Source organism: Haliotis cracherodii, unplaced genomic scaffold (assembly GCF_022045235.1).
Source record: "Haliotis cracherodii isolate W230 unplaced genomic scaffold, xgHalCrac1.p SCAF_19, whole genome shotgun sequence".
Classification (NCBI taxonomy): Eukaryota; Metazoa; Mollusca; class Gastropoda; order Lepetellida; family Haliotidae; genus Haliotis; species Haliotis cracherodii.
This window is the reverse complement of record NW_027266274.1, coordinates 16,404,135-16,430,833: the sequence shown is the minus strand read 5'-3', so window position 1 is coordinate 16,430,833 and position 26,699 is coordinate 16,404,135. Positions and strand designations below refer to the sequence as shown.

At 36.9% G+C, this 26,699-nt stretch overlaps 2 long non-coding RNA genes across 2 annotated transcripts; both read left to right on the top strand.

The window, feature by feature from the left end:
* Positions 1 to 2,950: 2,950 nt before the first annotated feature.
* LOC139467157 (uncharacterized) lies at positions 2,951 to 6,482 on the top strand. Its single transcript, XR_011653643.1, has 4 exons — positions 2,951 to 3,167; positions 3,642 to 3,678; positions 4,826 to 4,897; positions 5,653 to 6,482. It is a non-coding gene; the product is annotated as an uncharacterized lncRNA (long non-coding RNA).
* A 9,167-nt stretch (positions 6,483 to 15,649) lies between these two features.
* Positions 15,650 to 19,178, top strand: LOC139467156 (uncharacterized). Its single transcript, XR_011653642.1, has 4 exons — positions 15,650 to 15,866; positions 16,341 to 16,377; positions 17,525 to 17,596; positions 18,352 to 19,178. It is a non-coding gene; the product is annotated as an uncharacterized lncRNA (long non-coding RNA).
* Positions 19,179 to 26,699: the final 7,521 nt, after the last annotated feature.

Genomic DNA, 26,699 nt, shown 5'->3' with positions numbered 1-26,699 from the left:
ACAAATATCCCTTGTAAAACCTTTCAACATGTTCAAATGACACATCGAAAGGCCATTGTGAAAAATTGCACCATGTTAGGATTCTTAAATACAGTTTCAGCTTGACATTGAGTACTTTAAAGTGAAAAATACATTCACAACAAGTGAGCTGTTTCTGCCAATCAGAGTCGGTGAGTAAATTGGAGTAGGGGACTAATTTCGAAGGTAAACTTGTTTCAACGTTTAACAACTACATGCATTTGTGTTTGTATGAGACGATGTGTGTTTAATTCCATATATTTTACTTCAAAGCATGTTATCACAATAAATTGAGTCGGGTATAGGATAAGTTGGAGTAGAGGCTAATTTCTATTGTAAACTTGTTTTAACATTTCACAATTATTGGTCTTTGCAAGTTATCAATCCTAGTTTAATTTCATTTATTTTACCAAGGTAAAAAAAAAATATGGTGTCATTTTCGTCAAGTAATAATTGCCGTTTTCGCTTTCGGCGAGTATTTCGCCAGTCAGTGCTGTTTTGCTCAGGTGTCGTTTCAGCTATAACCCGCTTATTGCACATTATTAGTTTCAATTTATATTTATAATCATTTTAACCACTGTAATAAGTAAAAAATGAAATAAAAGTATATAGAAAATAAACAAGCACTTGTTATAAAATGTGCATCCGCAGGCAATATTTATAAGATAATCCTGCATGTATCTGTGGCCATCACACTGAAGATGCACTTCACTTCTTTCTCATATGTCCAAATTACAATGATTTAAGACAGAATATGTACTATCATGTTAAGGGATATGATCTAAATTCAATTCTATTAGGTAATCCTGAAAGGACGTCAAAAATAAACTTAGAAATTCTTAAATCAGTAGAAGACTACATTCAGCTATCCAATAGGTTTTGTGATTGTACATAGCATCTTAAATTTATAATACTATTCCTTGCCGTATATTGCAGTACACTATTACTACTAAAAATGCGACCTGACAGCGCCGACAACGTAGTTTCTATAATAAGAACATGTATATAACTGTATTCCTTGACTGTACTTTTGTCATATCATATTGTATTCTAATTCTGGAGCGGTATTCAAATAAGTTTTTGCTTGTTTACCCATCCAGTTCACATATAAATGTTTAAAACAATATTTAGTAAACAAATAATTTAAACTCATGCAACAACATAGTGTGTTCTACACAATCCAGTGATTGATATTGTGAACATCAATCCACACTGTTAGATGGTCACTGTCAGATGCCATGAACCAGGTCACTGAGCCTGATCACCTGATCTATTAGGTTATCTCTTATGGGTGAGGCTGAAACGGCACCTCAGCAAAATGTCACTGATTTCTCCAACGAAAACAGCACCTTGATTTGGCAAAAAAGGCTACTAATTGTTGTCTGTTATCTGGAGAGACATGTTGATTCCTGGCCGAAATATATATAAATGAAATTTCTATAAAATTACTATTTATTTACTACTTACTAAAACAAATATGACATATATAGTATACCTGTTGTCCAGTTTCTTGACATTTTCGCCAGACTCAGGTTCAGCTTGACATTGAGCTAATCTGAGTAAAGCTACTTAAAACTTCAAAGCATGTGATCTTTCAATGATAAGTTTAGTTGCACCTCCCAATCAGAATCATGAGTAAATTTGAGCAGAGGCTAATTTCTAATGTAAACTATTTTTAGGTGACTAACATTTAACAATTATTTGTGTTTGCAAGTTTAATTGCATTTATTTTACTTCAAAGAAATCAAAGCATATTATATTTTCACAATAAGTTTAGTTGCATCTCCAAATCAGAGTCGGCAAGTAGATGTTAGTTTTTAATGTAAACCTTTTTGAACATTTCTCAGTTATTTGTGTTTACAAGTGACCATGCAAGTTTAATTTCATGTTTTCGGGCATATTCAGACCCAAGGTAACCAGGCAATAGTAGGCGAGGTACTATTTCCCTTTATAGTATAACCCTCTCTTACAACTAGCATAGGTTGATGGGGACCAAGTCCAACCCGGAATCCCCAAATGAGTGGGTATGGTTTTACGCTGTTTTTAGCAATACCACAGCAAGGGACACCTGACATAGACTTCACACAATGTACCCATGACAAGAATCGAACCTTGGTCTTCAGCACTTCAACCACTAGGCTACCCCACCGCCAAAATTCCCAACATAATAAAGTTGTCATCACGGTATTCTTCAACAAGTTCAAGTGAAAATATCCATACCTTTCAAATGTCTTATCTTCCACTTCACAATGTTCACTGTTGCAAAACTCCTGTCATTTAATTTGTTCTTGATTATTCACACCTGCAAAAGTAAGTTTAGTCGGTACGGTATGAACTAAAAAAATGAGTCACTATAGAGTATCTAGATAAAGGAATATAAATAAGCAAACATATTTCTACATCATATACATTAGCAAGGATTAACATAAGTTAGGTAGATTGCTTATCCTACAAAAATTAAATCACACATTTACTAACATATATAAAACAGAATAAGTGGCTTACAGAAGATAAATAACTTTAATACGTGATCAATATTATTAACATATTCCTTACCTGAATCACAGACCATATAACAGTCTATGTATTATGGTCTCTGTCTGAATATGTCACATCTTCAGCTCCCTGCAATCGAGGTTGTGAAACATTTCTGCTGTAGGAATATTACATCCGCTGGGATATCACTTGTCACACTGCCTGGCATGGTAGGCAAACGCATATTCCATACACCACATAGGTATACTTCCTAATACACACTGTCGAAATCCCCGCCGCTCCCAATATGGCCTGTATGAACTGTAATCGGCCAACCTCGTCTCTTTCCGTAACTGCTGCAGAAATGACCGCTCGTCATTCGTGACCAACTCGTGTTATTCCGGGACAAGCAAGTCTACCCATAATTCCCTGTATGGCCGAGGGCGCCATTTTGGAACACAAATGTAAACAAACACTCAAACCTCGTGTAATCGATGTACACCGTGATGCTTGATTGCGATATGCTTACCTCGTGTATCGATACATTGTTCTCAATCACCTCTAACTCGGAAATCCCGGTCGAAATCCACCTGAGCCATCCACAACGAGGACGTCAAGTATTTCGAAAACTCGATTGACAGCCGAAGGAAGGAAGAGCAGCTTGCAGATGCCAGGTACGTAGCAGGGCTTCGAGACATAATGTTCCATGATTTCTATACAGAGATCTTATGGAATGGATTGATTTAGATATTTTCCTGATCTCCATGTTACTACTGTAAACGTCAAGGGCCCTTTTAGTTTTGTTGTTTTCGGAAACCCTTTGTTATTATTATGATCAAGTGTTTGTTGTGACATGATATTTCTATTTGGGATTGCATAAGAGCTACATGTGCAGGACTTTTAAGGGTCGTGTCCTTATTCTCAACATAACGCTGGGATTTGATGATGAGGGTTAGTTACCAAGGGTATAAATCTGGCAAAGTGCATGTCAAACAAAACGTGGCATTCAATTCCAATCATGTGTTGCCACCTGAACCACCTGAAAGTGAGATATGGATTACAATGAATAATGACAGCTTATCAATCTTTAACAAATTCACACTGAAACATTGAAAGGATAAAGACAAGTTAGTTGTTTTCTGTTTCAGCATGTTCAGGGTTTGTGGGGAGGATACCAAGTATTGAGTGAGTATTTTTGTTTGTGATAAATACAAACTACATGTATTCATCATGGTATATTTCAATGTAATGTGAAACATCACACTCACAATAGTCCAGCTCTGTGATGGCAGCCTGTAAATAATTGAACATGGACCAGGCAATCTAGTGATTGTTATTTTCAGCAAAGATCCATGCCCTCAGAGTATGATGACAACCTAGTCTGACCACTCAATTCATTAGTTGATTAGTGTTTGCAGCGGTAGAAACTAACACTTTCAGTCCACTAGTCCTAAAATGATAGCATATAGCAAAACCTTTAAAATGTCAAAATGACTAGTGCCAATTTCTAACCCTGGTGTTTGGATGTTGTGTTTGTGTGTGTATGTATGAGTGTATTTAGGTTGGTTTGTTGTTTAACGCCGCACTCAGCTATATGACGGCGGTCTGTAAATAATCGAGTCTGGACCAGACAACCCAGTGATTCATATCATGAGCATCGAGCCACGGAATTTAGATCAATGACATGCATCAACCAAGTCAGAGAGTCTGACCACCCGATCCCGTTAGTCGCCTTTTACGACAAGCATAATGGCCTCTTACGGCAAGCATGGGTTGCTGAAGACCTAGTCTACCCCGGAATCTTCACGGGTCGAGTGTATTTAACTTAAATCATGAATCTTATACTTGTTTCTCTGTGCTTTTACTATGTAACCCAAATTTTCTCTGGAATAATAAAGTATTCTCTTATTTATATCATTTCTGAACAAAGTGTCATATCAAGGTTAGATCTCTGTCAAAACAGTGCCATGGAAAAGCCAAACAAATAGCCTAGAAATAAAAGTAAATACTGCATTGCATTAATCTGCATTTCAAGAAAATGTGGCAATAATTCATGGAATGATATTCACCTCGGTGAGGATCTCTCTGCATTGTCGAACACGTTATTTCCTATGTAATGTATGTGTTGAATGACCCTGACTTTGTTGTCAAAATATTGTTTTAACATTTGTTAAATATGGGGATAAATGTCATCTCTGAATGTTTGACATGAATTATTATGATTAGTGTAGTTCTAAGTCGGAATCACAACCGGGGTTTTTTCATTTGAATCAAATGTACAACATGTACAGTTTGGACATTTCTGTGATGTGAATGCTACTTATGTTTGTAGAATGTCCGGATGAATAAAAGAGACAGTCATCCGTGCAGCATCAATGCAAAGAAAGACCATAGAAGAGCAACAGTGAGTGGTAAATATTTTGAAATTATTCTGTTTGGTTCATATGGTTATTTTGCAAATATGTCTTCAGTTTGTTCCTTATCGCTGTAGGCACGGATGTCCTATTATCTAAGGCACTACAATTTTCTGTGCAGAGTTGCATCTCTTGTGCTTAGCAGAAATCTATAGTCATGGGTTCAAATCCTGGTTCTCCCCGATTTTGTTGCTAGGTTTGTCAGCATTATACACATACTCGTGGGATTCATCAAAGACCTGCATCACGTAGGACTTTCTTCCCACATCAAACTAACATGCGGTGATATATCTGGAATACTGTTCAAAGCAGTGTTAAAGCCAAATCATTTATTTAACACTGCATCCAGCAATAGTTTGGCTATATGACAAGGATTGTGAATATATATTTTTCCATGTTGATGAGTTGAAACAATCACTAAATGACATCTCTTTAAAAGATTCCCAGCATTCCAAGCCTCATTAATAGATAAGGTTGTGATTGAGTAGGCTCATTGATCACATGTAATCATACCACAGTGATGTGGGATATTGTCCATAATAGTTATCATCGGTTTGTCTGGACCGAGTTCATAACATTAGTCACTGGTTTGTCTGGTTGAGATTTGAGATGTGATTATCTGAAATGTTTAGCATATAACAAGACTCACATATGACAACTTAAGTGATTTTGCTGCCTTCTATCTGTAAGTACATGTGGCAACAATTCTTTTTGATTGCTAAAATCTTTTTACATAATGCTGCAGAAACTGAAGTCCTGCTTGAGATCCCTGGATGAGTACTCCAGGTTGACAGTCTGGAAGGACCAGACAAGGGAGTCCTAAACAGAGGCTGTACCCCTTCAGATATCAGAGGTGATTTGCAGACAGCGATGATGAGGGTCCTGTTATTTCAATGGAGGCCGACCGAGAAATTGTATGCCAAATGGTACTGGGACACACAAAGGCTGGTCTGGCTAATGTGAGAAGACCAACCAATGCCAAGCTGGAGTGTAATTCTTCCAGGACATTCAGGAAATTCTTGTAAACACTTGAAAGGAATGATAAATGGGACTTATTGTCTTTAAATGTGGACCCAAACACCAAATGGAAAGTTCACAATTCTACTAACACAATGCAGCAGAGATAGAGTCCAACTGGTATCCCCTCATCCTGGTTCCTGTTCATCCATGGCAATATAGAAAGAAAAGGAGGATTGAGGGAAAGGAAGTTATCTGAACTGGTGAACATAATCCGTAGGTACTGTCAAGCGAACAGTTATCACCCTCTGTTATGAGTATTGAAGAATAGGATGAAATTGCATACTGCATCAGGAACCATCATGTGAACACTGTTCAATGTGCGATATACTATAGGCATATGAATAAAAGAAATTGATAATTTGATTGTTGCTTATGTTTCATTTACCAGCTGTGTAATTGGGGATGTTTCATGATTTTGCCTCAGTTTAATAGCCACACTTATCTTATGAAACCATGCATTGCTTGGGCATCTCAAGATAAATAACACATGTTTCCTTTGCTCTGAAAACGTCTGATGACACATTGATCTGTTATGTCAAAGGTTAAAGTCACAACCAGACAAAAAGTTTGTTTGTGGTCTAACTCTTCCTTTGGGCAGGGGTCGAAGTTGGAAAAAGGTCGCGTGTGATCTATATATACTACATTTTCCCTTAAATTGCCTTTTCTACAGAAGTCTTAGTAACTCTTATACATATACTGGTTACATTACTTCCATATTTTGGTCAATGATATGTTGAATTCTACCAAAGGACTGCATATTTGGTTTATGTGCTGGATAGCTCTTTGAAATGTTTTTGAAATATTTATCACTGATATTAAAGGTCAAATTCACACTCAAAAGTGATAACTCATGAGGGGTTGAAGTGTAAGATCAAGGCAACAGTGAAGGGGCCATTCATAAAGTATTCCTGCAATTATAACTAAAATGCCTATTTCTGGAGATATTTGTGAAGTATTAAGCACATCGTTGTTATATTATTTGAATACACATATATGTGCAGTGGTTACAACTCCAGTGTCAAATTAACTGTCAATCCCTTTTAATAAAATAATTCACAGTAACTGAGGAAGAGCTTACTGTAGTACCATAAAACTAGGGTGAGGCAAATGTCAATGAAGTTAGTATTTTGGATATAACAAGTACATGTACCGTTACAAATAGTCTTATTATCATCTCACTAGGACCAAAGGCCCAAGTGAGCACATTGTCAATGACTTTTTCTTTTTCTCAGTACAAACTGGAAGTCTGGACATGAAATTTAAGGATATCATTATACAAGAACTGATGTTTGTTCATTAAATACCATTAACATCCAAAAAGGACAAAATATGAAATTGAAAAATTTTCTTCTCCAAAAATGTTTTAGGAGGATATTTACCATTAAAATAACACAGAATATTACAACAGGTATCTGTAATGCACAGGCTAACATTATTTACCAGAAGCAAGTCATGAAGAAAATTTGCATCCGGATACCTTCCGGAAACCTTCCGGAAACCTTCCAGATGCCTTCAACAACCTTCAAATTGCTTGGTATTTTCAAGTTAATATTTTTATGTGTTTCACACTTAAGTGAACAAAATGCACCCCCCAAATTTTGACATTTTTTTTGGAAGGTTTCCGGAAGGTTTCCGGAAGGTATCCGGGCCGGATCCAAAATGGGAAGGTATCCGGAAGGTTTCCGGAAGGTTTCCGGAAGACGGAAACCTACAATTTTTTTGCTGTGCGAGTCAACATGCTAACTGTACATAACCTCTCCTTCAGCAGTGAGTCTCCTTGAATCTTACATAACCTCTCCTCCAGCAATGAGTCAACATGCTAACTTTACATAACCTCTCCTCCAGCAGTGAGTCTCCTTGAATCTTACATAACCTCTCCTCCAGCAATGAGTCAACATGCTCACTGTACATAACATTTCCTCCAGCAATGAGTCTCTGTGAAACTTTACATAATCTCTCCTCAAGCAATAAATGTCCATGAACCTTTACATAACTTCTCCTCCAGCAATGAGTCTCTATGAAACTTTACATAATCTCTCCTCAAGCAATTAGTCACCGTGACTCTTTACATAATCTCTCCCACAGCAATGTTTTTCCGTGAACCTTTACATAACCTCTCCTCAAGCAATGAGTCAACATGCTAACTGTACATAACTTCTCCTCGAGCAGTGAGTCTCCGTGAACTTTTACATAACCTCTCCTCCAGCAATGAGTCAACATGCTAACTTTACATAACCTCTCCTCCAGCAGTGAGTCTCCTTGAATCTTACATAACCTCTCCTCCAGTAATGAGTCAACATGCTCACTGTACATAACATTTCCTCCAGCAGTGAGTCTCTGTGAACCTTTACATAATCTCTCCTCCAGTAAAGAGTCAACATGCTAACTGTACATAACCTCTCCTCCAGCAGTGAGTCTCTATGAACCTTTACATAACCTCTCCTCCAGTAATGAGTCAATATGCTAACTGTACACAACCTTTCCTCCAGCAGTGAGTCTCCGTGAACCTTTACATAACCTCTCCTCCAGCAATAAGTCAACATGCTAACTGTACATAACATTTCCTCCAGCAATGAGTCTTTGTGAAACTTTACATAATCTCTCCTCAAGCAATAAATGTCCATGAACCTTTACATAACTTCTCCTCCAGCAATGAGTCTCCGTGAACCTTTACATAACCTCTCCTCCAGCAATGAGTCAACATGCTAACTGTACATAACTTCTCCTCCAGCAGTGAGTCTCTATGAACCTTTACATAACCTCTCCTCCAGCAATGAGTCAACATGCTAACTGTACATAACATTTCCTCCAGCAATGAGTCTTTGTGAAACTATACATAATCTCTCCTCAAGCAATAAATGTCCATGAACCTTTACATAACTTCTCCTCCAGCAGTGAGTCTCTGTGAAACTTTACATAATCTCTCCTCAAGCAATAAATGTCCATGAACCTTTACATAACTTCTCCTCCAGCAATGAGTCTCCGTGAACCTTTACATAACCTCTCCTCCAGCAATGAGCACAGCAAAAAAAGTGTAGGTTTCCGTCTTCCGGAAACCTTCCGGAAACCTTCCGGATACCTTCCCATTTTGGATCCGGCCCGGATACCTTCCGGAAACCTTCCGGAAACCTTCCAAAAAAAATGTCAAAATTTGGGGGGTGCATTTTGTTCACTTAAGTGTGAAACACATAAAAAAATTAACTTGAAAATACCAAGCAATTTGAAGGTTGTTGAAGGCATCTGGAAGGTTTCCGGAAGGTTTCCGGAAGGTATCCGGATGCAAATTTTCTTCATGACTTGCTTCTGGTAAATAAAGTTAGCCTGTGCATTACAGGTACCTGTTGTAATATTCTGTGTTATTTTAATGGTAAATATCCTCCTAAAACATTTTTGGAGAAGAAAATTTTTCAATTTCATATTTTGTCCTTTTTGGATGTTAATGGTATGTAATGAACAAACATAAGTTCTTGTATAATGATATCCTTAAATTTCATGTCCAGACTTCCAGTTTGTACTGAGAAAAAGAAAAAGTTACAGGTACCTGTTGTAATATTCTGTGTTATTTTAATGGTAAATATCCTCCTCAAACTGAGATATGTGGGCATGCATTGTTCACAAGTTGTTTTGCGACATGGGTCCTATGTGCGAAGCTTATTGCTGGTGTCCGCCACCATGATATTGTTGCAATATTGCTAAAAGTGGCAAAACAGCATTCTCACTCAGAAAAAAATGGAAAGTCATTGGCTATGTGATTTGGCATTTGGCCCTGGTGAGATAAACAGATTAGTTTGGAACGGTATCAGTACTTGTTATATCGGGACAGTGTAGTTTCATGGGAATATAAAACAGAATACAATTGTCCCAAATTGGTGCATAAGACTAATGGCATCCATAGAAAACACCTAAATAAAGTACAGAAAAAATATCAATGTCATTTGTCTACTATGGTGGAACTACAACTTTTGTTAAGTATTTATAGTAGGAAAACATTCAGGGCATTAGTACATTTCATATTTGTTCAGCACCTATGTTATGGCTGATCAGTATTATATATCTTTATGCTAATGAAGCAAAACAAATCATGTTTTTGGAAAAAAAATCTTGTTTATTGATTATATGGCATTTCATTGGTACATATCACAAATTGAAATTTGATCAAGCAAGAAGAGGAACTAGCATAAAGTAACCAGTGGTGTTTGCAAGGCCTTACAGAACAGACGCTTCAATGCCATTTTCTAAATAAACAAATTAGTCAAATCTCAGAAGAATTTTATTGAAGAAGAATATCTAAAGTCAATTATGTTTCTGCAGTAAACCACAAAAGTCATTCAGATTTGTATGGTCAGCATCGGTGTACACAACCTGGACATAGTCACAGTGCTTTGGCATAAATTCATTCAGACTTCATTAGTGTCATAATAAAACCACCTAAAGTCACATTAGTGGCAATATTCATTCAGAATCATCACTTTCTGAGGTGAATCTGTTGGTTGTTATCAGGAGTACTGTTCATCTTCCGGCGAGTCCCTTGTCTGAATTGTGTGAGCAAGATCTTCTTAAATGTAGCTGGTGTCAGATTGTGAAATCCAGGTACCTGAAACATTTCATAACATCTTTAGAAACTTGTTAGTCAAAAGTTATGAAACACACACATATAAATTTACAAATGTTTAAAGTTGTTTTCTCAAACAGTGAGGTATTGACAATTTATCTTGCAACTGATATTTAACCAATCTTTGAACATGTAAATAAGCCATTGCAAACAGAAAAGTGTTCAGAAAATACAAAAATGTATGCGGTCTTCGAAAACAATACCACAAGGTTCACCTGAATTTTGCTTGAGTGTTTGCATTACATCAAAATGTAAGGAAGGGTAAACAAGACTATGCAAAACTAAGTTACATAGGTTCTTATACATAAATACATAAATGCAACTATTCATAATTATCAAAACACATGTCATGTAAGTGATCTCAAAATACAACATAATGAGCGAGTGAGTTGGTATAGTTTCATGCAGCTTGTTAGCAATATTCCAGCTATGGGCTTCACACATTGTACCCATGTGGTGAATTGAACCCGGGTTTCAGAGACTGTTTCACCCACTAGGCTACCCTTGCACACCAAATACAAAAGAAAGTATATTAGGAATTCAGACAATAGATATTCTCACCAAATTCATTAATTCATTAATGGAAGCTATATTGAAATTCAAATTTTGACAAATTAGGATGAGACTGTAGAAGCATTTATCTAAGTTATTATGGATATTAAATATCTACCGTTAATTGGTAGTCCATCATAGACAGTGATAAGAAATTCAACTGAAAAGTACAACCTGAACCATCAACTAAAAACTATGTATATTACATTAAAGGGGCCGGTCATGTATTACCAGTATGTTCTCATTCATTTTTGACACAACCCTCACTGAAAGAAAATGCAAAGCACTTTATATTTTATTATCCGTTTTGTCAAAAGTCTCCCCTAGAGACTCTCACATTTTGGGGTGACCCTCCCTGTTTGTTCTGATCTGAATTCAAATATTCATGACTCATTATCATATTTTATCATTCATCCTATCTTTTTTGAAAATTAACTAAATGAAGATTAACAATAACATGCAAATCTGCCAAAATATTGGCCTGGCCAAGTTTAAATTAATCATAATTACTGTTATAAAGTTTTGGATCCATCGTCTGTTTCTAAATACAGTGAAACCCAACTTTGACTTGTGTGGCATTGTTGAATCATCTACCCAATGTTCTTTATGCATTGATATGCATCTGCACAGAGTGGTCAAAGTCTGTGTCTGACACATAGTGTGCTACAAGGGAGACATCAGTTTCTGTCTAGCCAAACTGTCTGATAATCTCAAGGGCTGCCTTGGTAGCATCAAGGGATGTAGCTAATCCTAAATAAACATAAAACAAGTGACATCATCTCTTCTACAGAACACATGATCAAAGCCTGCCCCACCTTTGATGTTTATTACCTTGCTACTATAAAAACAGCTAATTAGCAAAATGAACTCAATGTCAACTCATTGTGGACTAGGGATTAACAGGGCAATTAGTGTCGGGTGGGTATTAGTACTTGCAATTGTCTGTTAATTACTTAATTGAGTAGTGACGGCTTAGTCAGTTGTGCCTTTACAACTGCTATTCAATTATCGAGTCAGTTTACTATGTAACATGCTTCTTGGGACCAAGGAAATGTATCTTGCTGGATAACAGTTTTTTTTCTAATTTATCAGAGATCAGAAATAATAATAATGACGTTTTTGATGTGCATTTCTTTGTTGTGTTCACTAGGATGATGGTGATGGTGTTTGAATTATTAGACACTATTTATTCCAAAAGAGGAATAGGGTTGGTGAAGAGGCAAAGCTTATTTGAACAAAATATATATTGAATAAACAGAAACTGTACAAAAAACAGATTAACTGTATCTACAGTTGAAACTATCATGATGCAAATTTTCACTGAATCAAAGTCATATCTTTGACAAGACTCAGATCAGGTTGTAGTGATTGAAGGTCACATTAAACTTGCTAATTTCAAATCATTCATCCCACACTTATGATTTGGTTTGCTGTTTTATGCCGCACTCAAGCAATATTCCGGCTATATGTAAATAATCGAGTCTGGACCAGACAGTCCAGTGATTGACATCATGAGCATCGACCCACACAATTGGGATCAATGACATGCATCAACCAAGTCACCGAGCCTGATCGCCACCTCTTTAGACGAGCATTGTCGCCCGTTACGGAAAGTATTGGGTTACAAATATCCCTTGTAAAACCTTTCAACATGTTCAAATGACACATCGAAAGGCCATTGTGAAAAATTGCACCATGTTAGGATTCTTAAATACAGTTTCAGCTTGACATTGAGTACTTTAAAGTGAAAAATACATTCACAACAAGTGAGCTGTTTCTGCCAATCAGAGTCGGTGAGTAAATTGGAGTAGGGGACTAATTTCGAAGGTAAACTTGTTTCAACGTTTAACAACTACATGCATTTGTGTTTGTATGAGACGATGTGTGTTTAATTCCATATATTTTACTTCAAAGCATGTTATCACAATAAATTGAGTCGGGTATAGGATAAGTTGGAGTAGAGGCTAATTTCTATTGTAAACTTGTTTTAACATTTCACAATTATTGGTCTTTGCAAGTTATCAATCCTAGTTTAATTTCATTTATTTTACCAAGGTAAAAAAAAAATATGGTGTCATTTTCGTCAAGTAATAATTGCCGTTTTCGCTTTCGGCGAGTATTTCGCCAGTCAGTGCTGTTTTGCTCAGGTGTCGTTTCAGCTATAACCCGCTTATTGCACATTATTAGTTTCAATTTATATTTATAATCATTTTAACCACTGTAATAAGTAAAAAATGAAATAAAAGTATATAGAAAATAAACAAGCACTTGTTATAAAATGTGCATCCGCAGGCAATATTTATAAGATAATCCTGCATGTATCTGTGGCCATCACACTGAAGATGCACTTCACTTCTTTCTCATATGTCCAAATTACAATGATTTAAGACAGAATATGTACTATCATGTTAAGGGATATGATCTAAATTCAATTCTATTAGGTAATCCTGAAAGGACGTCAAAAATAAACTTAGAAATTCTTAAATCAGTAGAAGACTACATTCAGCTATCCAATAGGTTTAATTTTAAATTTATAATACTATTCCTTGCCGTATATTGCAGTACACTATTACTACTAAAAATGCGACCTGACAGCGCCGACAACGTAGTTTCTATAATAAGAACATGTATATAACTGTATTCCTTGACTGTACTTTTGTCATATCATATTGTATTCTAATTCTGGAGCGGTATTCAAATAAGTTTTTGCTTGTTTACCCATCCAGTTCACATATAAATGTTTAAAACAATATTTAGTAAACAAATAATTTAAACTCATGCAACAACATAGTGTGTTCTACACAATCCAGTGATTGATATTGTGAACATCAATCCACACTGTTAGATGGTCACTGTCAGATGCCATGAACCAGGTCACTGAGCCTGATCACCTGATCTATTAGGTTATCTCTTATGGGTGAGGCTGAAACGGCACCTCAGCAAAATGTCACTGATTTCTCCAACGAAAACAGCACCTTGATTTGGCAAAAAAGGCTACTAATTGTTGTCTGTTATCTGGAGAGACATGTTGATTCCTGGCCGAAATATATATAAATGAAATTTCTATAAAATTACTATTTATTTACTACTTACTAAAACAAATATGACATATATAGTATACCTGTTGTCCAGTTTCTTGACATTTTCGCCAGACTCAGGTTCAGCTTGACATTGAGCTAATCTGAGTAAAGCTACTTAAAACTTCAAAGCATGTGATCTTTCAATGATAAGTTTAGTTGCACCTCCCAATCAGAATCATGAGTAAATTTGAGCAGAGGCTAATTTCTAATGTAAACTATTTTTAGGTGACTAACATTTAACAATTATTTGTGTTTGCAAGTTTAATTGCATTTATTTTACTTCAAAGAAATCAAAGCATATTATATTTTCACAATAAGTTTAGTTGCATCTCCAAATCAGAGTCGGCAAGTAGATGTTAGTTTTTAATGTAAACCTTTTTGAACATTTCTCAGTTATTTGTGTTTACAAGTGACCATGCAAGTTTAATTTCATGTTTTCGGGCATATTCAGACCCAAGGTAACCAGGCAATAGTAGGCGAGGTACTATTTCCCTTTATAGTATAACCCTCTCTTACAACTAGCATAGGTTGATGGGGACCAAGTCCAACCCGGAATCCCCAAATGAGTGGGTATGGTTTTACGCTGTTTTTAGCAATACCACAGCAAGGGACACCTGACATAGACTTCACACAATGTACCCATGACAAGAATCGAACCTTGGTCTTCAGCACTTCAACCACTAGGCTACCCCACCGCCAAAATTCCCAACATAATAAAGTTGTCATCACGGTATTCTTCAACAAGTTCAAGTGAAAATATCCATACCTTTCAAATGTCTTATCTTCCACTTCACAATGTTCACTGTTGCAAAACTCCTGTCATTTAATTTGTTCTTGATTATTCACACCTGCAAAAGTAAGTTTAGTCGGTACGGTATGAACTAAAAAAATGAGTCACTATAGAGTATCTAGATAAAGGAATATAAATAAGCAAACATATTTCTACATCATATACATTAGCAAGGATTAACATAAGTTAGGTAGATTGCTTATCCTACAAAAATTAAATCACACATTTACTAACATATATAAAACAGAATAAGTGGCTTACAGAAGATAAATAACTTTAATACGTGATCAATATTATTAACATATTCCTTACCTGAATCACAGACCATATAACAGTCTATGTATTATGGTCTCTGTCTGAATATGTCACATCTTCAGCTCCCTGCAATCGAGGTTGTGAAACATTTCTGCTGTAGGAATATTACATCCGCTGGGATATCACTTGTCACACTGCCTGGCATGGTAGGCAAACGCATATTCCATACACCACATAGGTATACTTCCTAATACACACTGTCGAAATCCCCGCCGCTCCCAATATGGCCTGTATGAACTGTAATCGGCCAACCTCGTCTCTTTCCGTAACTGCTGCAGAAATGACCGCTCGTCATTCGTGACCAACTCGTGTTATTCCGGGACAAGCAAGTCTACCCATAATTCCCTGTATGGCCGAGGGCGCCATTTTGGAACACAAATGTAAACAAACACTCAAACCTCGTGTAATCGATGTACACCGTGATGCTTGATTGCGATATGCTTACCTCGTGTATCGATACATTGTTCTCAATCACCTCTAACTCGGAAATCCCGGTCGAAATCCACCTGAGCCATCCACAACGAGGACGTCAAGTATTTCGAAAACTCGATTGACAGCCGAAGGAAGGAAGAGCAGCTTGCAGATGCCAGGTACGTAGCAGGGCTTCGAGACATAATGTTCCATGATTTCTATACAGAGATCTTATGGAATGGATTGATTTAGATATTTTCCTGATCTCCATGTTACTACTGTAAACGTCAAGGGCCCTTTTAGTTTTGTTGTTTTCGGAAACCCTTTGTTATTATTATGATCAAGTGTTTGTTGTGACATGATATTTCTATTTGGGATTGCATAAGAGCTACATGTGCAGGACTTTTAAGGGTCGTGTCCTTATTCTCAACATAACGCTGGGATTTGATGATGAGGGTTAGTTACCAAGGGTATAAATCTGGCAAAGTGCATGTCAAACAAAACGTGGCATTCAATTCCAATCATGTGTTGCCACCTGAACCACCTGAAAGTGAGATATGGATTACAATGAATAATGACAGCTTATCAATCTTTAACAAATTCACACTGAAACATTGAAAGGATAAAGACAAGTTAGTTGTTTTCTGTTTCAGCATGTTCAGGGTTTGTGGGGAGGATACCAAGTATTGAGTGAGTATTTTTGTTTGTGATAAATACAAACTACATGTATTCATCATGGTATATTTCAATGTAATGTGAAACATCACACTCACAATAGTCCAGCTCTGTGATGGCAGCCTGTAAATAATTGAACATGGACCAGGCAATCTAGTGATTGTTATTTTCAGCAAAGATCCATGCCCTCAGAGTATGATGACAACCTAGTCTGACCACTCAATTCATTAGTTGATTAGTGTTTGCAGCGGTAGAAACTAACACTTTCAGTCCACTAGTCCTAAAATGATAGCATATAGCAAAACCTTTAAAATGTCAAAATGACTAGTGCCAATTTCTAACCCTGGTGTTTGGATGTTGTGTTTGTGTGTGTATGTATGAGTGTATTTAGGTTGGTTTGTTGTTTAACGCCGCACTCAGCTATATGACGGCGGTCTGTAAATAATCGAGTCTGGACCAGACAACCCAGTGATTCATATCATGAGCATCGAGCCACGGAATTTAGATCAATGACATGCATCAACCAAGTCAGAGAGTCTGACCACCCGATCCCGTTAGTCGCCTTTTACGACAAGCATAATGGCCTCTTACGGCAAGCATGGGTTGCTGAAGACCTAGTCTACCCCGGAATCTTCACGGGTCGAGTGTATTTAACTTAAATCATGAATCTTATACTTGTTTCTCTGTGCTTTTACTATGTAACCCAAATTTTCTCTGGAATAATAAAGTATTCTCTTATTTATATCATTTCTGAACAAAGTGTCATATCAAGGTTAGATCTCTGTCAAAACAGTGCCATGGAAAAGCCAAACAAATAGCCTAGAAATAAAAGTAAATACTGCATTGCATTAATCTGCATTTCAAGAAAATGTGGCAATAATTCATGGAATGATATTCACCTCGGTGAGGATCTCTCTGCATTGTCGAACACGTTATTTCCTATGTAATGTATGTGTTGAATGACCCTGACTTTGTTGTCAAAATATTGTTTTAACATTTGTTAAATATGGGGATAAATGTCATCTCTGAATGTTTGACATGAATTATTATGATTAGTGTAGTTCTAAGTCGGAATCACAACCGGGGTTTTTTCATTTGAATCAAATGTACAACATGTACAGTTTGGACATTTCTGTGATGTGAATGCTACTTATGTTTGTAGAATGTCCGGATGAATAAAAGAGACAGTCATCCGTGCAGCATCAATGCAAAGAAAGACCATAGAAGAGCAACAGTGAGTGGTAAATATTTTGAAATTATTCTGTTTGGTTCATATGGTTATTTTGCAAATATGTCTTCAGTTTGTTCCTTATCGCTGTAGGCACGGATGTCCTATTATCTAAGGCACTACAATTTTCTGTGCAGAGTTGCATCTCTTGTGCTTAGCAGAAATCTATAGTCATGGGTTCAAATCCTGGTTCTCCCCGATTTTGTTGCTAGGTTTGTCAGCATTATACACATACTCGTGGGATTCATCAAAGACCTGCATCACGTAGGACTTTCTTCCCACATCAAACTAACATGCGGTGATATATCTGGAATACTGTTCAAAGCAGTGTTAAAGCCAAATCATTTATTTAACACTGCATCCAGCAATAGTTTGGCTATATGACAAGGATTGTGAATATATATTTTTCCATGTTGATGAGTTGAAACAATCACTAAATGACATCTCTTTAAAAGATTCCCAGCATTCCAAGCCTCATTAATAGATAAGGTTGTGATTGAGTAGGCTCATTGATCACATGTAATCATACCACAGTGATGTGGGATATTGTCCATAATAGTTATCATCGGTTTGTCTGGACCGAGTTCATAACATTAGTCACTGGTTTGTCTGGTTGAGATTTGAGATGTGATTATCTGAAATGTTTAGCATATAACAAGACTCACATATGACAACTTAAGTGATTTTGCTGCCTTCTATCTGTAAGTACATGTGGCAACAATTCTTTTTGATTGCTAAAATCTTTTTACATAATGCTGCAGAAACTGAAGTCCTGCTTGAGATCCCTGGATGAGTACTCCAGGTTGACAGTCTGGAAGGACCAGACAAGGGAGTCCTAAACAGAGGCTGCACCCCTTCAGATATCAGAGGTGATTTGCAGACAGCGATGATGAGGGTCCTGTTATTTCAATGGAGGCCGACCGAGAAATTGTATGCCAAATGGTACTGGGACACACAAAGGCTGGTCTGGCTAATGTGAGAAGACCAACCAATGCCAAGCTGGAGTGTAATTCTTCCAGGACATTCAGGAAATTCTTGTAAACACTTGAAAGGAATGATAAATGGGACTTATTGTCTTTAAATGTGGACCCAAACACCAAATGGAAAGTTCACAATTCTACTAACACAATGCAGCAGAGATAGAGTCCAACTGGTATCCCCTCATCCTGGTTCCTGTTCATCCATGGCAATATAGAAAGAAAAGGAGGATTGAGGGAAAGGAAGTTATCTGAACTGGTGAACATAATCCGTAGGTACTGTCAAGCGAACAGTTATCACCCTCTGTTATGAGTATTGAAGAATAGGATGAAATTGCATACTGCATCAGGAACCATCATGTGAACACTGTTCAATGTGCGATATACTATAGGCATATGAATAAAAGAAATTGATAATTTGATTGTTGCTTATGTTTCATTTACCAGCTGTGTAATTGGGGATGTTTCATGATTTTGCCTCAGTTTAATAGCCACACTTATCTTATGAAACCATGCATTGCTTGGGCATCTCAAGATAAATAACACATGTTTCCTTTGCTCTGAAAACGTCTGATGACACATTGATCTGTTATGTCAAAGGTTAAAGTCACAACCAGACAAAAAGTTTGTTTGTGGTCTAACTCTTCCTTTGGGCAGGGGTCGAAGTTGGAAAAAGGTCGCGTGTGATCTATATATACTACATTTTCCCTTAAATTGCCTTTTCTACAGAAGTCTTAGTAACTCTTATACATATACTGGTTACATTACTTCCATATTTTGGTCAATGATATGTTGAATTCTACCAAAGGACTGCATATTTGGTTTATGTGCTGGATAGCTCTTTGAAATGTTTTTGAAATATTTATCACTGATATTAAAGGTCAAATTCACACTCAAAAGTGATAACTCATGAGGGGTTGAAGTGTAAGATCAAGGCAACAGTGAAGGGGCCATTCATAAAGTATTCCTGCAATTATAACTAAAATGCCTATTTCTGGAGATATTTGTGAAGTATTAAGCACATCGTTGTTATATTATTTGAATACACATATATGTGCAGTGGTTACAACTCCAGTGTCAAATTAACTGTCAATCCCTTTTAATAAAATAATTCACAGTAACTGAGGAAGAGCTTACTGTAGTACCATAAAACTAGGGTGAGGCAAATGTCAATGAAGTTAGTATTTTGGATATAACAAGTACATGTACCGTTACAAATAGTCTTATTATCATCTCACTAGGACCAAAGGCCCAAGTGAGCACATTGTCAATGACTTTTTCTTTTTCTCAGTACAAACTGGAAGTCTGGACATGAAATTTAAGGATATCATTATACAAGAACTGATGTTTGTTCATTAAATACCATTAACATCCAAAAAGGACAAAATATGAAATTGAAAAATTTTCTTCTCCAAAAATGTTTTAGGAGGATATTTACCATTAAAATAACACAGAATATTACAACAGGTATCTGTAATGCACAGGCTAACATTATTTACCAGAAGCAAGTCATGAAGAAAATTTGCATCCGGATACCTTCCGGAAACCTTCCGGAAACCTTCCAGATGCCTTCAACAACCTTCAAATTGCTTGGTATTTTCAAGTTAATATTTTTATGTGTTTCACACTTAAGTGAACAAAATGCACCCCCCAAATTTTGACATTTTTTTTGGAAGGTTTCCGGAAGGTTTCCGGAAGGTATCCGGGCCGGATCCAAAATGGGAAGGTATCCGGAAGGTTTCCGGAAGGTTTCCGGAAGACGGAAACCTACAATTTTTTTGCTGTGCGAGTCAACATGCTAACTGTACATAACCTCTCCTTCAGCAGTGAGTCTCCTTGAATCTTACATAACCTCTCCTCCAGCAATGAGTCAACATGCTAACTTTACATAACCTCTCCTCCAGCAGTGAGTCTCCTTGAATCTTACATAACCTCTCCTCCAGCAATGAGTCAACATGCTCACTGTACATAACATTTCCTCCAGCAATGAGTCTCTGTGAAACTTTACATAATCTCTCCTCAAGCAATAAATGTCCATGAACCTTTACATAACTTCTCCTCCAGCAATGAGTCTCTATGAAACTTTACATAATCTCTCCTCAAGCAATTAGTCACCGTGACTCTTTACATAATCTCTCCCACAGCAATGAGTCTCCATGAACCTTTGCATAACCTCTCCTCCAGCAATGAGTCAACATGCTAACTGTACATAACTTCTCCTCGAGCAGTGAGTCTCCATGAACCTTTACATAACCTCTCCTCCAGTAATGAGTCAACATGCTAACTCTACATAACCTTTCCTCCAGTAATAAGACCCCGTGAAACTTTACATGACGTCTCCTCCAGCAATGAGGATAAACCATCTGCCTCTAAAATCCTAAAGTGTATAGAAGATTACGATTCTCAAGTTAGACAATAAATATCGACTGTATAGAGTTTAAATTACTAATTTACCCTCTTGATGGTAAATTGAGGTTTAGTTATTTTCTTTAAAAAAATTGCTTTTCTGTTACAATGGTAGTTCCACGTTGATTTTTATTTCCCCTGCGACCAAAGCCAAAAGTTAAATCAAACCAGACTTTTCTTTGCAAATGTACTGGTGTGTCAACTGATAGATGATTTCTCATCTTAGACAGATCTACTTGTGAAATGGGCTCGTGGTGTTATGAATTGTTTCTTTTTTTTGTCTAAGCATACCCAGGAAAACATTACTGGCGCTATGGAACTGAATGTCCTGCAAAATATTGATATTTCTCTCTAATGGTGGAGATCTCAGGTGCCTGTTGATCGCTGATCGGATGTCGAGAAAAGAAGACTTGGCGTAGAATTGGCGTCAGTTGTGGAAGTTCCGCATAAAGTTCTGTGTTGAAAGTGTGACGCCAATTCTTCCTCAGGACGTTTCTCAAGCTTATTGGCATCGCGTATTGTGTTATTTACCATTTGCCAGGTAGGCAAGTATAATATTAGGATTTTGCTGTTAATAGGTATAAATAGCGATGTATTTTTCCTAGGCTGTCTTTTCTAATCATAGAGGCTTATTTATTTATTGCTAGGCTTATAGGCTTTATTGTAATTAGGTAACTGAGTATTCTAAAAATAGAAGCTAATATGATATAATATTTTCGAATAAATGTGGAGGAAAAGTTCATATAATTGCACAAGAAGAGTGATCTATCCAGGACTATACATATGCAGTTTCACATCGTCCCTGGCCTATTCCTTGCTCCAAGGTTGGATGTGCACATGGTGATTTAGACAACTATAGTGATCAGATAGTCCAGAGTCTAACACAAGCAAGTGAAATGTATTTACATAAGAAGAAGTTTAAGAAATATCTTAAGCCACACTGAAAATGTAAAGTTGATGACTTTCATAAGTTCATTTAGAACTGTAGAACTGAATGGACCATTGCTGCTCAACCCCGAGGAAGGGAACATAGCACTTTCAGATGCTATAAAGAAGCAAAAAATGTATTTAGATATTCTTTATTGGAGGCGGCAGCACAGTATGAAAATGAGTTTTTTAAGCAGATAGATGATTGTGGTGACCTAGGTCAGAAGATGTTTTGGACTTTAATTCGACATGGGAGCAGAAAACAACAGATTGTTTGCCTTGAAGCAGAAGGTGCGCAAACAAGAAATCTCCAAGAAATCTGTATCACCATGGCAAACCATATGAAACAGGTATCAAGCTACCAAGATGAGCTTCACTTTGATCAAGAGTTTAGGAGGCAAATTGAGACACACGTGAAAAGGATACGTTTGGACATACAGACCACTGATCCGTCATCAGTAGACCTTCTGACAAGCCCAGGGGAAATAGCATCAGTTTGTAAAACCCTAAAACGCAACAAGGCTTCAGGGATGGACAACATATTTTTATTAACATCTTCGATATGGTGGAAAGTACCTAAAAAAGTGCTTGTCAGAACCCTTTAACCTCGTTATTACATCTGGATACATTCCTGCCCAATGGAAAAGAGGCACTATCATACCGACATTCAATGGAGGTAACAAGTCTTGCATGTTACCGGATTCCTATCGAGGTGTTAGCTTATTGCCCGTTATAAACAAGGTATTTGAAGTCATTGTAAGCAGAAGAATCCCGCAGCTCAACAACAGTAAATCCTTTCCATGTGGTTTCCAGAAGGGCCTTTCCCCCAGTGACACCTCCTGCATTATACAAGAATCAATACTTCATTGTAAAGAACGATCGGACGTCATCAACGTAGCCTACCTAGAGAGCTCAAAGGCATTTGACACAGTATGGCACCAAGGACCTTTATACACGTTCTATCATCTTGTAATCCCAGATGCACTGTGGAGGATATTTGACAATATCTACAAGTTCATCGAGATCAGCGTCCTTGTTAATGCTCACTGTACATAACATTTCCTCCAGCAGTGAGTCTCTGTGAACCTTTACATAATCTCTCCTCCAGTAAAGAGTCAACATGCTAACTGTACATAACCTCTCCTCCAGCAGTGAGTCTCTATGAACCTTTACATAACCTCTCCTCCAGTAATGAGTCAATATGCTAACTGTACACAACCTTTCCTCCAGCAGTGAGTCTCCGTGAACCTTTACATAACCTCTCCTCCAGCAATAAGTCAACATGCTAACTGTACATAACATTTCCTCCAGCAATGAGTCTTTGTGAAACTTTACATAATCTCTCCTCAAGCAATAAATGTCCATGAACCTTTACATAACTTCTCCTCCAGCAATGAGTCTCCGTGAACCTTTACATAACCTCTCCTCCAGCAATGAGTCAACATGCTAACTGTACATAACTTCTCCTCCAGCAGTGAGTCTCTATGAACCTTTACATAACCTCTCCTCCAGCAATGAGTCAACATGCTAACTGTACATAACATTTCCTCCAGCAATGAGTCTTTGTGAAACTATACATAATCTCTCCTCAAGCAATAAATGTCCATGAACCTTTACATAACTTCTCCTCCAGCAGTGAGTCTCTGTGAAACTTTACATAATCTCTCCTCAAGCAATAAATGTCCATGAACCTTTACATAACTTCTCCTCCAGCAATGAGTCTCCGTGAACCTTTACATAACCTCTCCTCCAGCAATGAGCACAGCAAAAAAAGTGTAGGTTTCCGTCTTCCGGAAACCTTCCGGAAACCTTCCGGATACCTTCCCATTTTGGATCCGGCCCGGATACCTTCCGGAAACCTTCCGGAAACCTTCCAAAAAAAATGTCAAAATTTGGGGGGTGCATTTTGTTCACTTAAGTGTGAAACACATAAAAAAATTAACTTGAAAATACCAAGCAATTTGAAGGTTGTTGAAGGCATCTGGAAGGTTTCCGGAAGGTTTCCGGAAGGTATCCGGATGCAAATTTTCTTCATGACTTGCTTCTGGTAAATAAAGTTAGCCTGTGCATTACAGGTACCTGTTGTAATATTCTGTGTTATTTTAATGGTAAATATCCTCCTAAAACATTTTTGGAGAAGAAAATTTTTCAATTTCATATTTTGTCCTTTTTGGATGTTAATGGTATGTAATGAACAAACATAAGTTCTTGTATAATGATATCCTTAAATTTCATGTCCAGACTTCCAGTTTGTACTGAGAAAAAGAAAAAGTTACAGGTACCTGTTGTAATATTCTGTGTTATTTTAATGGTAAATATCCTCCTCAAACTGAGATATGTGGGCATGCATTGTTCACAAGTTGTTTTGCGACATGGGTCCTATGTGCGAAGCTTATTGCTGGTGTCCGCCACCATGATATTGTTGCAATATTGCTAAAAGTGGCAAAACAGCATTCTCACTCAGAAAAAAATGGAAAGTCATTGGCTATGTGATTTGGCATTTGGCCCTGGTGAGATAAACAGATTAGTTTGGAACGGTATCAGTACTTGTTATATCGGGACAGTGTAGTTTCATGGGAATATAAAACAGAATACAATTGTCCCAAATTGGTGCATAAGACTAATGGCATCCATAGAAAACACCTAAATAAAGTACAGAAAAAATATCAATGTCATTTGTCTACTATGGTGGAACTACAACTTTTGTTAAGTATTTATAGTAGGAAAACATTCAGGGCATTAGTACATTTCATATTTGTTCAGCACCTATGTTATGGCTGATCAGTATTATATATCTTTATGCTAATGAAGCAAAACAAATCATGTTTTTGGAAAAAAAATCTTGTTTATTGATTATATGGCATTTCATTGGTACATATCACAAATTGAAATTTGATCAAGCAAGAAGAGGAACTAGCATAAAGTAACCAGTGGTGTTTGCAAGGCCTTACAGAACAGACGCTTCAATGCCATTTTCTAAATAAACAAATTAGTCAAATCTCAGAAGAATTTTATTGAAGAAGAATATCTAAAGTCAATTATGTTTCTGCAGTAAACCACAAAAGTCATTCAGATTTGTATGGTCAGCATCGGTGTACACAACCTGGACATAGTCACAGTGCTTTGGCATAAATTCATTCAGACTTCATTAGTGTCATAATAAAACCACCTAAAGTCACATTAGTGGCAATATTCATTCAGAATCATCACTTTCTGAGGTGAATCTGTTGGTTGTTATCAGGAGTACTGTTCATCTTCCGGCGAGTCCCTTGTCTGAATTGTGTGAGCAAGATCTTCTTAAATGTAGCTGGTGTCAGATTGTGAAATCCAGGTACCTGAAACATTTCATAACATCTTTAGAAACTTGTTAGTCAAAAGTTATGAAACACACACATATAAATTTACAAATGTTTAAAGTTGTTTTCTCAAACAGTGAGGTATTGACAATTTATCTTGCAACTGATATTTAACCAATCTTTGAACATGTAAATAAGCCATTGCAAACAGAAAAGTGTTCAGAAAATACAAAAATGTATGCGGTCTTCGAAAACAATACCACAAGGTTCACCTGAATTTTGCTTGAGTGTTTGCATTACATCAAAATGTAAGGAAGGGTAAACAAGACTATGCAAAACTAAGTTACATAGGTTCTTATACATAAATACATAAATGCAACTATTCATAATTATCAAAACACATGTCATGTAAGTGATCTCAAAATACAACATAATGAGCGAGTGAGTTGGTATAGTTTCATGCAGCTTGTTAGCAATATTCCAGCTATGGGCTTCACACATTGTACCCATGTGGTGAATTGAACCCGGGTTTCAGAGACTGTTTCACCCACTAGGCTACCCTTGCACACCAAATACAAAAGAAAGTATATTAGGAATTCAGACAATAGATATTCTCACCAAATTCATTAATTCATTAATGGAAGCTATATTGAAATTCAAATTTTGACAAATTAGGATGAGACTGTAGAAGCATTTATCTAAGTTATTATGGATATTAAATATCTACCGTTAATTGGTAGTCCATCATAGACAGTGATAAGAAATTCAACTGAAAAGTACAACCTGAACCATCAACTAAAAACTATGTATATTACATTAAAGGGGCCGGTCATGTATTACCAGTATGTTCTCATTCATTTTTGACACAACCCTCACTGAAAGAAAATGCAAAGCACTTTATATTTTATTATCCGTTTTGTCAAAAGTCTCCCCTAGAGACTCTCACATTTTGGGGTGACCCTCCCTGTTTGTTCTGATCTGAATTCAAATATTCATGACTCATTATCATATTTTATCATTCATCCTATCTTTTTTGAAAATTAACTAAATGAAGATTAACAATAACATGCAAATCTGCCAAAATATTGGCCTGGCCAAGTTTAAATTAATCATAATTACTGTTATAAAGTTTTGGATCCATCGTCTGTTTCTAAATACAGTGAAACCCAACTTTGACTTGTGTGGCATTGTTGAATCATCTACCCAATGTTCTTTATGCATTGATATGCATCTGCACAGAGTGGTCAAAGTCTGTGTCTGACACATAGTGTGCTACAAGGGAGACATCAGTTTCTGTCTAGCCAAACTGTCTGATAATCTCAAGGGCTGCCTTGGTAGCATCAAGGGATGTAGCTAATCCTAAATAAACATAAAACAAGTGACATCATCTCTTCTACAGAACACATGATCAAAGCCTGCCCCACCTTTGATGTTTATTACCTTGCTACTATAAAAACAGCTAATTAGCAAAATGAACTCAATGTCAACTCATTGTGGACTAGG